The sequence below is a fragment of the Drosophila busckii genome, chromosome X (genome assembly GCF_011750605.1).
Source record: "Drosophila busckii strain San Diego stock center, stock number 13000-0081.31 chromosome X, ASM1175060v1, whole genome shotgun sequence".
Taxonomy (NCBI): Eukaryota; Metazoa; Arthropoda; class Insecta; order Diptera; family Drosophilidae; genus Drosophila; species Drosophila busckii.
The window spans coordinates 12,353,198-12,362,342 of NC_046608.1; positions in this window are offsets into that span (position 1 = coordinate 12,353,198).

A 9,145-nucleotide genomic window follows, 5' to 3' on the forward strand; every position below is an offset into this window, starting at 1 on the left:
AGCGGCAAAAACTGGCAGCCGTTAACTCAAATAGTTGCAATTAGTAAAACTCACAGCTATGAATTTTCCATATACGCATGTACTATATATATATAAATGTCTATACTAATGAGCGGTATTAACTGCATAGTTAGTAGCACTGTGCCACTGTGGAGAGCTGCAGACAAAATTCGCTGCAAAAATTCGCGCATAAAAATTGTTTTGATATAAATGAATTGAAAAAGTGCAAAGTTTAAATTAAATTCATTTTTTTACGCTGCCACAAATTGAGTGTAGCTTATGAAAATATAGATTTCGCTATAGCTAGTTAGTTTGATTGTTTTAGAATTAGACGCTTGAGCTTAATTTTGTTGCATTTCAAATTTTAAATAAATTGTAGAAATTATGCACACGCATATATTTTTATTAATTTATTAACTTTTTAGTAAGCAAATGAGTGTCAAGTGACCCATATATAGATATAAAAATATATCAATTGATATATATATAGCTTGATTGTTTAAAAATTGGACGCTTGAGCTTAATTTTGTTGCATTTAAAATTTCAAATAAATTGTGCTCGACATTTAGCGAAATTATGCACTCACCTATATTTTTATTAATTTATTTAATGCTAACAAATTAGTGCCAATTGACCCATAGTGCAGGTGCTTGACAAGCGCTCGTCTTTAAAGCAAAACAACTAAATTTATTTAATTATATTTTGCTGTTGTTTTTGTTGTTGTTGCTGCTGCTGCTCCTGGCATACATTTGATTAAACTTAGGCCCTTAGGTCTGTTGTTTGCTGTGCAGCATCAGAGGCAGAGGCAGAGGCATTCAGTTTTTTTTTCTCACACACACACACACACACACACACGCATACATATGCATTGGTGTAGCTGCCCCAGAAACGCGCAGAGCATAAAATTAATTGTGGGAATATCTCAAGGCGGCCCCAACGAACTTTTGCCTTTGTTGCCCTGCCATTATTTGTTGTTATTGTTGTTGTTGCTGCTTCTTCTGCTGCTTGTTGTTGTTGTTTACATTTAAGCGGTACAGCTGCGACTGAGGCGCGTCAACATGATTAACGTTATATTATGAAAATGTATCTTCAGTAAGTGTGTGTGACTCTCTCTCTCTCTCTCTCTCTCTCTCCATCTCTCTCTATCTGCAGCTTATGAGCCTCGCAGCTCTCGCCTCAGTTTCAGCACTTGATGGGATCTGTGTGCGCTTAAATAAATGTTGATATGCTCAATATCCTGTAAATTCGAATGCCGCAGCGCAGTCAATGCGGCGTATGCGTGATAAAGCTCAACAGTTTGCAATCAAAGCAAAATAAGTAATAATAAATATAAAACAGTAAGAAAATATGAATAATTAAAAAATAATAATACATTATAAAAACAGTAGCTAATAGTTAATAGAAATAAAACATAAATAATAGTAAATGAAATAAATTGAAAATAGTAACTAATAATAAGAAAATAAAATAAATTGTTTTTATGCATTTTAAACTTAAATAAATTATAAAAACATTAGCTAATAGTTAAATAAGTAATAATATCAATAGCTACATAGAAATAAAATATAAACATAATAGTAAATAAAATAAATTAAAAATAATGACTAATAATAAGAAAACAAAATAAATTGTTTTATGCATTTTAATGAAAATCAAAATAAACTTAAATAAATTATAAATAATAATATCAATAACTACATATAAATAAAATATAAAAATAAAAGTAAATAAAATAAATATAAAATAGTAACTCATAATGAGCAAACAAAATAAATAAATTAGAATATTTGCATTTAAGCGCAAGTTTGAATTTGCATGCAGTCTATGCGGCGTATGAGTGATATGAAATGTATTGCGTGAATTAAAATTTAATTGCATTGAAATGCATTATATTTGCTTATAATTTGATCATTTTAATTGCACTCACTTGTAATTTTTTTTATTTAATTACTTGCGCTTGAGCTGAATGCTGAAATTTAAATGCAAGTTGATCAAAATAATTATAGCTACAGTTAATGCCAATCAACAGCCGATGTGCGAAGCATATCTATAGCCATGGCGGCTTACTACAGCATATAAAGTCTCTTTGTCTCTGCCGCCGCCTGCGCTGCTTGTTTTTGTTTTTAATTAATTGACACATGTGCAGTGCGGACCGAGGCGCAGCCCTTGGAGCTTCCTCCCGCTCGTCGGCCATCAACACTTGGCGCATCGCATTAACTGTTATTATTATTTATTATTTTGCTACCTACCCCACCCCCCACCCAGTTGCTGTATATTTTTATTTTATTTTTGGAAAGCCTGCGCAAATAATTAAACTAAAGCGAGCGAGCGCGCACTACTGGGAATGGCCGCCAATTCATTTTGCCGCATTTTAAATGCTGAAAGTCATTTACAACAACAACGAGCGAGCGAGCGAGCGAACGAAAAGGGATCAAAAGGATATCAACAACGCTGGAACAAGGATGCATCAGCTGGCCACTGTGCGTGTGCGTGTGCGTTGACTGAAAATTTATTGTTTTTGCCATTAGCGTGGCAAATGCGTCGAGGATGCTACGCTCGCTGGTTAAGCTACAGGCGTCGTTAATGTGCGAATATTCATTAAGAGTATTGTGGGCATGGCCATGGACGAGGCTGAGGCTGCGGCTGCGGCTACAACTGGGACTTGGGGCGCTGGTAAACAAACGTCAAAGTGAAAACGACAGTTTAAGCAGCTTGAAATGAAAGTTTTTAAATAAATAATATTGTGAGCTGGCCGAATTAAAGCGACAGCGACAACATATACTATATAGAGTCTATATATATATATGCTGCTCTATTAATTATTTGCAAAATTTGCTGCTTAATTGAAAGAACAAGAGAGAGAGAGCGAAAACTCTTTAGCATCAATAAATAAAATGAAAATCGCACATGTGTAATTTACGTTTTAACCTTTAAGCTGCCCACTGAGCTGACTGCTCATTAGTCGCCGCCGGCGCCGCCGCCTGTCCAGCCTGACTCATTTGTCCAGCCATTAAACCGATGCAGTCTTCAGTTTTCCACTCTCTCAGCCTTGCCGCTTGACCCAAAACTTTTTGCCACTTGCTGGCGCATTGTTTGGCGTTTTTATCCAAAAGAAAAAGCAGCTCCAACTCCAACGCCAACGCCAACGCCAACGCGCGCTCCATGGCAATTAAACAATGGGCGGTCTGGGAGCGCGACAAAGTGACCGAGAGCAGCCATTGAAGTTCGTTTCGCTGGCGGTGGTGACAATCAATTTACCTGACGGCGTCGGTTCGGGGGGCTGCTCGCTGATAAATGAGAAAAGTTTTAATGCTAGGCGCTCAGGTTGGCTCATTGGCATTTTTACGATGCGCCCGCAGTCATGGGACAATGGAACAAAGGACTAACGGCTAGGCTCTAGGACAAATAGGCAACAAATGAGACGAGCTTGGGTTGCTTAATAGAAAAGCGCAGCGTATGCGTGATGAGTGTGGCTCGAGGGCAGCAGCAGCAGCAGCGACAGCAGCAGCAGCAGCAGCAGCAGCAGCAGCAGCAACAGCTTTGTTTGCCAACGTGTCCAGCCCACCCCCCGCTGCTGTTGGCCAACAAATGAGGCAAGCGTTTGGCTGGCTGGCCCCGAGTCGTGGGGCACTTAAAACTTTTAAGCATGCAACCGCGAACGTTGCAGCTGCAGCAAACTTTTTCGGTAGCCGCAAAACAGAACCTCGCAACAACAGCAAACCCCCAACCCTAAGCCCCTCGCTACACACAGTGCCACATGTAAGTACGTGCACAATATGAAAACGCAGCGACGCCAGCAATTAAATGCACATCCACATCAAACTAGAGCAACAAGCTGAAATTTTGTGGTGCAGCGAGCAAAACTGCAGCGATATGCCAGCTTTATATCGATACTATCGATAGGCATGCAGCAGCAATTACAAGCGTAATACAATTAATATATTTAATTATTTTCAATATTTAGTAAAACAAAATTATAAAAAGTTTCAAACGAATTTGAACTTAAATTATAAATTATGCAGCAGTTTTTTATGCTAAGTCTTAAGTATTTTGAAATACTTTAAATTAAAATTAGTTTACATTTAAATTTGCTTGTAAAATTGTAGTTTATTTTAATTATTAGCTTACAAATGCATAATATTATTAATTTATAATATGCAATTATATATTTTTTGTATAATTATTATACAAATTTGCTTACAAGCAATTAAGTCATAATTTATATTTAAAAATTTGTTGTATAAAATTGAAGTCAGCAATTAATTGTCAATTTAAACTATAATAAAATATTTAAATAAATTATCTAATATCTAAAATACATTAACTAACTATCTAATGCTTAAACTAATTGAACTGCCGCTTTTTGTTTACCAATTCAAATTCAAATCGCAACTATTTGCAATGTGCTTAGGCTTAATAATAAAAAAAAAAATAATACTTATGTATAAATTTAAATATTATTATTGCAATAATTTCAACATCAATGGAAAGTTTTTTCAGCACTAATGCGGATGCTGATCCACTCCAAAATACGCACTAAACTTAATATTTGGTTCTGTGCTTCAATTTTGGCCATGGCCAGCCAAATGCAGCAAGCCCTTTTTCCGCTTGAGGACACGCAGCCCGCATGTGAGTCCAAAAAAAAAAAAAAAACAACAACAAAACAGATGAACAAACAAAAAAACTAAAACACTGACAATGGGGTTTGGCATCAAGCACCGCAGGCACCGCTGAGTGAGTGGCGCGTGCGGCGGCTAGAAGCTCTGACTATAAAAAAGGTCAAGGGAGCGTCAGAGAGGGAGAGAGAGAGAGAGAGCGGGAGAGGGAGATAGCGTCTGACTGTTGACCGCCGGTGCAATTTTTGGTGACCAGCAGCAAAAGCGTGACAAAAAACGTGACCAAAACTTTTTGTCGGTGAGTTTTTTGTGCTGCCGCCCCCAACGCCCCAGCGCCCACGCTTTGTGGTCGGCTTGTGTGTGTCTGTGTGTGTGTGTGTGTGTGTGCTGCTGGCGGCGGCGCTAACAAATTTCAATAAATTACAGTTACATTTGCCAAAGTCAGCAGGGCAGCAAGTCGAGCTGCAAGCTCCGCACTTGCCCCACACAGAGCTTCGTGTCTCTGTCTCTGTCTCTGTCTCTGTCTCTGTCTCTGTCTGGGTGCGAGTGCTTGCTTAATGGCTGCTCTGTCGCTCTCACTCTCTGTCTCTTTCGCTCACTCTTATGCCCATGTCGACTGCATAATTCAATTTGTGCTAAAGTTTTGCAAGTGCGTCGCCGTCGGCTCTGCTAATGCGGCACATAATTCAAATGAAATTCCAGCGCAGCTGCCCTGGTCCAGGCCCCCCCCCCACCACCCACCCCCTGCTGCTGCTTCAAAGCTGCTGGCTGGCTCTTTAGTGAGCAGGTCTAAGCTGTGATTACTCAATTATTTTTAGCTGCTACTCATTTCAAGCCATAAAGATCTTTAGCAATTTTTATAAAATTTTAGCTATTTTCTATTTTTAAAATCAAGCAGAACTGCAAGCTGCATGCAATTAAAAATACTAAAATATAAAGATTCATATTTATTTTCAATCAAGAGTTAGCTGTTTATATTTTAAGTTAAATTAGTAAACATTCAAAGCTCAAAATAATTATTGATCGCTGTTCATTTTTAATGATATGTTGCTATTATTTACTTTTTGTATCGATTGCTTTCGTTTCGATTTCGATATTTAGTTGCTGCTCGAAACTGCAAATTAAATTGCTTCAAAAATGTTAATTCCTTGCTAAGTGTCGCTTTATTTTGAAGCGCGTTTGGTCTGTCTGCAGTTTGAAGTTTGTAGCGAGTGCTTTTGGCCAAGTGAATAACTGTAACTGCGCCAGCGATACGCGTGTGTAGGCCATAAATCAGCTGGCCCAGCAGCCCAGTCCCAGCTCCAGCCAGGCATTGGACTATGGAGTCAATTGGATGTTTGGGCGCTTCTAATTCGATTATTTTTATGTTAAGCTACAATTACTTTTAGTTTTAATTACGAAGTGAAAATGATTAAAAATAAACTGAATTTAATTTAAAAAATTATGGCTACGCACTTCTTTATAAATAATAACTGAAGCAAGTCATAATTAATAATATATTATTATGCTCAATTGTTAAAAATAAAATAAAAACAAAAATTGTATAATTTTGAATTATTATTCGGTGTTTGTGTTTACTAAAAATTCAAAATATTTCATTGACGCATTTCAAATCAATGCGATAATTTAATTGATTATTAATTATAATTGATATATAGACAGATTTTTGTTTTTATTATACACTTAATGCTTAAACTGCTTGAACAGTTGGACATAAACATATATGAATTATATATGAACAATCGAGCAAACTTAGGCAAGGATTCTACAAAGCCCAAGGCCAATACGCAGAGCGATAAAAGTGCTAGCTAGGCCCATAGTGCGTTGGGCAACTGATTACGTTGCCAGGGCGGCAGCGAAAAGACAAAGCTAGACACACACACACACACACACATACACGATGAAGAAGCAGCAGCGGCGACGGCGGCAGCAACTAACAATTTTGTGGGCTGACTGTGACGATGTTGCCGATTTTCCGCTACATTTGCCGCACGATTGTCGCTGCTGCTGCTGCTGCTGGTGCTGGTTAAAAAAGGGACTTGAGTGTGGAATTCTGGGCAGGAATGGGTGGTAGTGTCTATGTCTATCTCTAACGCTAGCAGTGTAAAGTGAAAAACTGAAGCTGCAGATATTGTCTGACCAGGGTCCGTTGGCTGTTGCCCATATTACATACTTGAGTGCACTTATTTATTTGCTACCACGAGTGTGTCAACCTGCAACACACACACACGCAAATATATGTGTGTGCATGTGTGTGTGCCATTTTTCTATTTGGCGATTTCAATTTGTCTATTGTGCAGCCCCCGAAAGGCGAACAAATGACTAAAGTTGAAGTAAGTGACACAGACACAGACAAAGCGCAAAAGAGAGTGTATGTGTGTGTGTGTGTGTGTGTGTGTGTGTGTGTGAGGGCAATGGCTGTCGGCTATAACGACGCCCAGTTCCTGTTCTTGATTAACCTATTATGATCATTTGATTGCTCGATTTAATTTGCCATCGTTCTTCTTCTTCTTGTTTTTTTCTTGCTTTACTTTTGCCTTCACTACTTTGTTGCTTTCTTTGCTGCTGCTTTTGGCTTTACAACGCCCCAAGTAAGCCAAAAGCCAGCAAAAGTTTGATTTTTTCTTTACCAAATTGAATTTCTTTGATGACTTTTTGCCCACCCCCTTCCCCATTCAGTTGACAAGCAACAATCGTAATAATAATAACAATAATAATAGCAACAACAACAACAACAGCAACAGCATTGTTAATAACTGGGCTATAATTGACCCTAAATTCATTTCGAATTTGCGTGCCCTTGGGCCCTTTTCGGTTAACCAATTTACTGTGGATTTGCATTTGTGGCGCAGCTTGATTTATTTTAATTTATGAATTAATATCTTCATCTATTTTTTTTGCCACTTGCATTTTAGTAATTGTTGTTGCCATTTCGAACTAACAAATTGGGTTGTATGAAATATTAAAAATTAAAAATGTTTATAGTAAAAATTAAAGTCAATTAAAATTGATTTGATTTGCATAAACTTTAGTTCAGCAAAAAATAATTAAAATATCAAATTATAAAATAATAAGCAAAAATCAAAACACAAATTAAAATACTTGAGCTTAGCTAATTTCAAATATTTGAAATAAATAAATAAAATATGTAGCGATATTTTTCGATATGTTACGAAAGCAATATATCGATAGTTTTAATACAAAAAATACAAAATAAAATAAATTAAAGAAATTGCATGCTTATAATAAATGAATTTCAAATAATTTGTACTATGTTCATATGTTTTATCGATACTATCGATATTTTACGCTCGAATCGCAAATGCCCTTTGTTGCTTTGAAAAGTAAAACACGCAGCATTAAATAAATCAAATGGAGATTAAGTGTTGCTTTTCACACATGCTCGTAAATTAAAATCGAATTATTGAACAGGCCACGTCAACAGCGCTCTGCCCTGTTGCCTGTTGGCCTGGCCCGCAGCAGCGCCACTGCATTTGGGCCATCTGGCAATCGATGACCACACAGTGGGTTAGACTAGGCCAAATTGGAATTTACATGAGCAGCCTGCTTAGTGGCTAAACACATTTTAATTGTGCGCAAAAAGCAGCAGCAGCGACAAAAAATTATATAGAACGATAAGATAAATACAAAATGCATATAATAATAGGCATAGATTAAATGCTTCGAGTGCTTATCGCACGGGGGCTGAAGTTGAAACGTGAAAACGTTTAGTGCATTTAGTTTATCTAATCGGGCGTTGGGGGTTATGCAATAGATAACTGTATTTAGTTTGTAATTATGGCTGCTAGGCGGTGGGCGGGGCACATTGTCAATTTGGTATTCAATTGGCAGGCGCCAGGCGTTTTAAATATTAAGCGCGCGTCCAACATGGCGTATGCTTATCAAATTAACGAATTACGCGCTGGCTGAAAACATTTTCCGTTCTGTGGTTGCAATAAATGATAATCGCAGAGACAGGCGGAGGCATGAGGCATAGCGTTGACCAAAAGTCGTAAATTCCATTGCTGCCGCAGGCAACATTGGCGGCTGCTGCTGCTGCTGCATGCAACACAACAATGCCACAAATGCACAAAATACTCATGCGACTCTGCCCCACCTGCCGTGGCAACAAACTCGCAGTAACTGTCGCCGTCGCCGTCGCTGCCCGTTCGACATAATTAAAAGCGCGCGCCGTTTACGCAATTAATGAACTCTCGCCAAATTAGGCTGCGGCAGCGCGACAAGCAAATGGCCAGGAACGAGCCCAAAGCACGAACGAGTGCCATGGAACGCGCTCCATGCTCTATATGTATGCAATGACCGCCTGCGTTGCGGTTGCGGTTAACCACTCGCTGCTGCTGCCCCCCACGAAAAAACAAAATAAAAAATCTGTAGCATGCCAATGGCAATGGCAATGGCGCGGGAGCATTACGCTGATGATGCTGCTGCTGCTGCTGCTGCTGCTGCCGCTGCTGCTGCTGATGATGGCAATGGCCATTGGCATGGCAATGCAGCCGCCAAAAACTGCC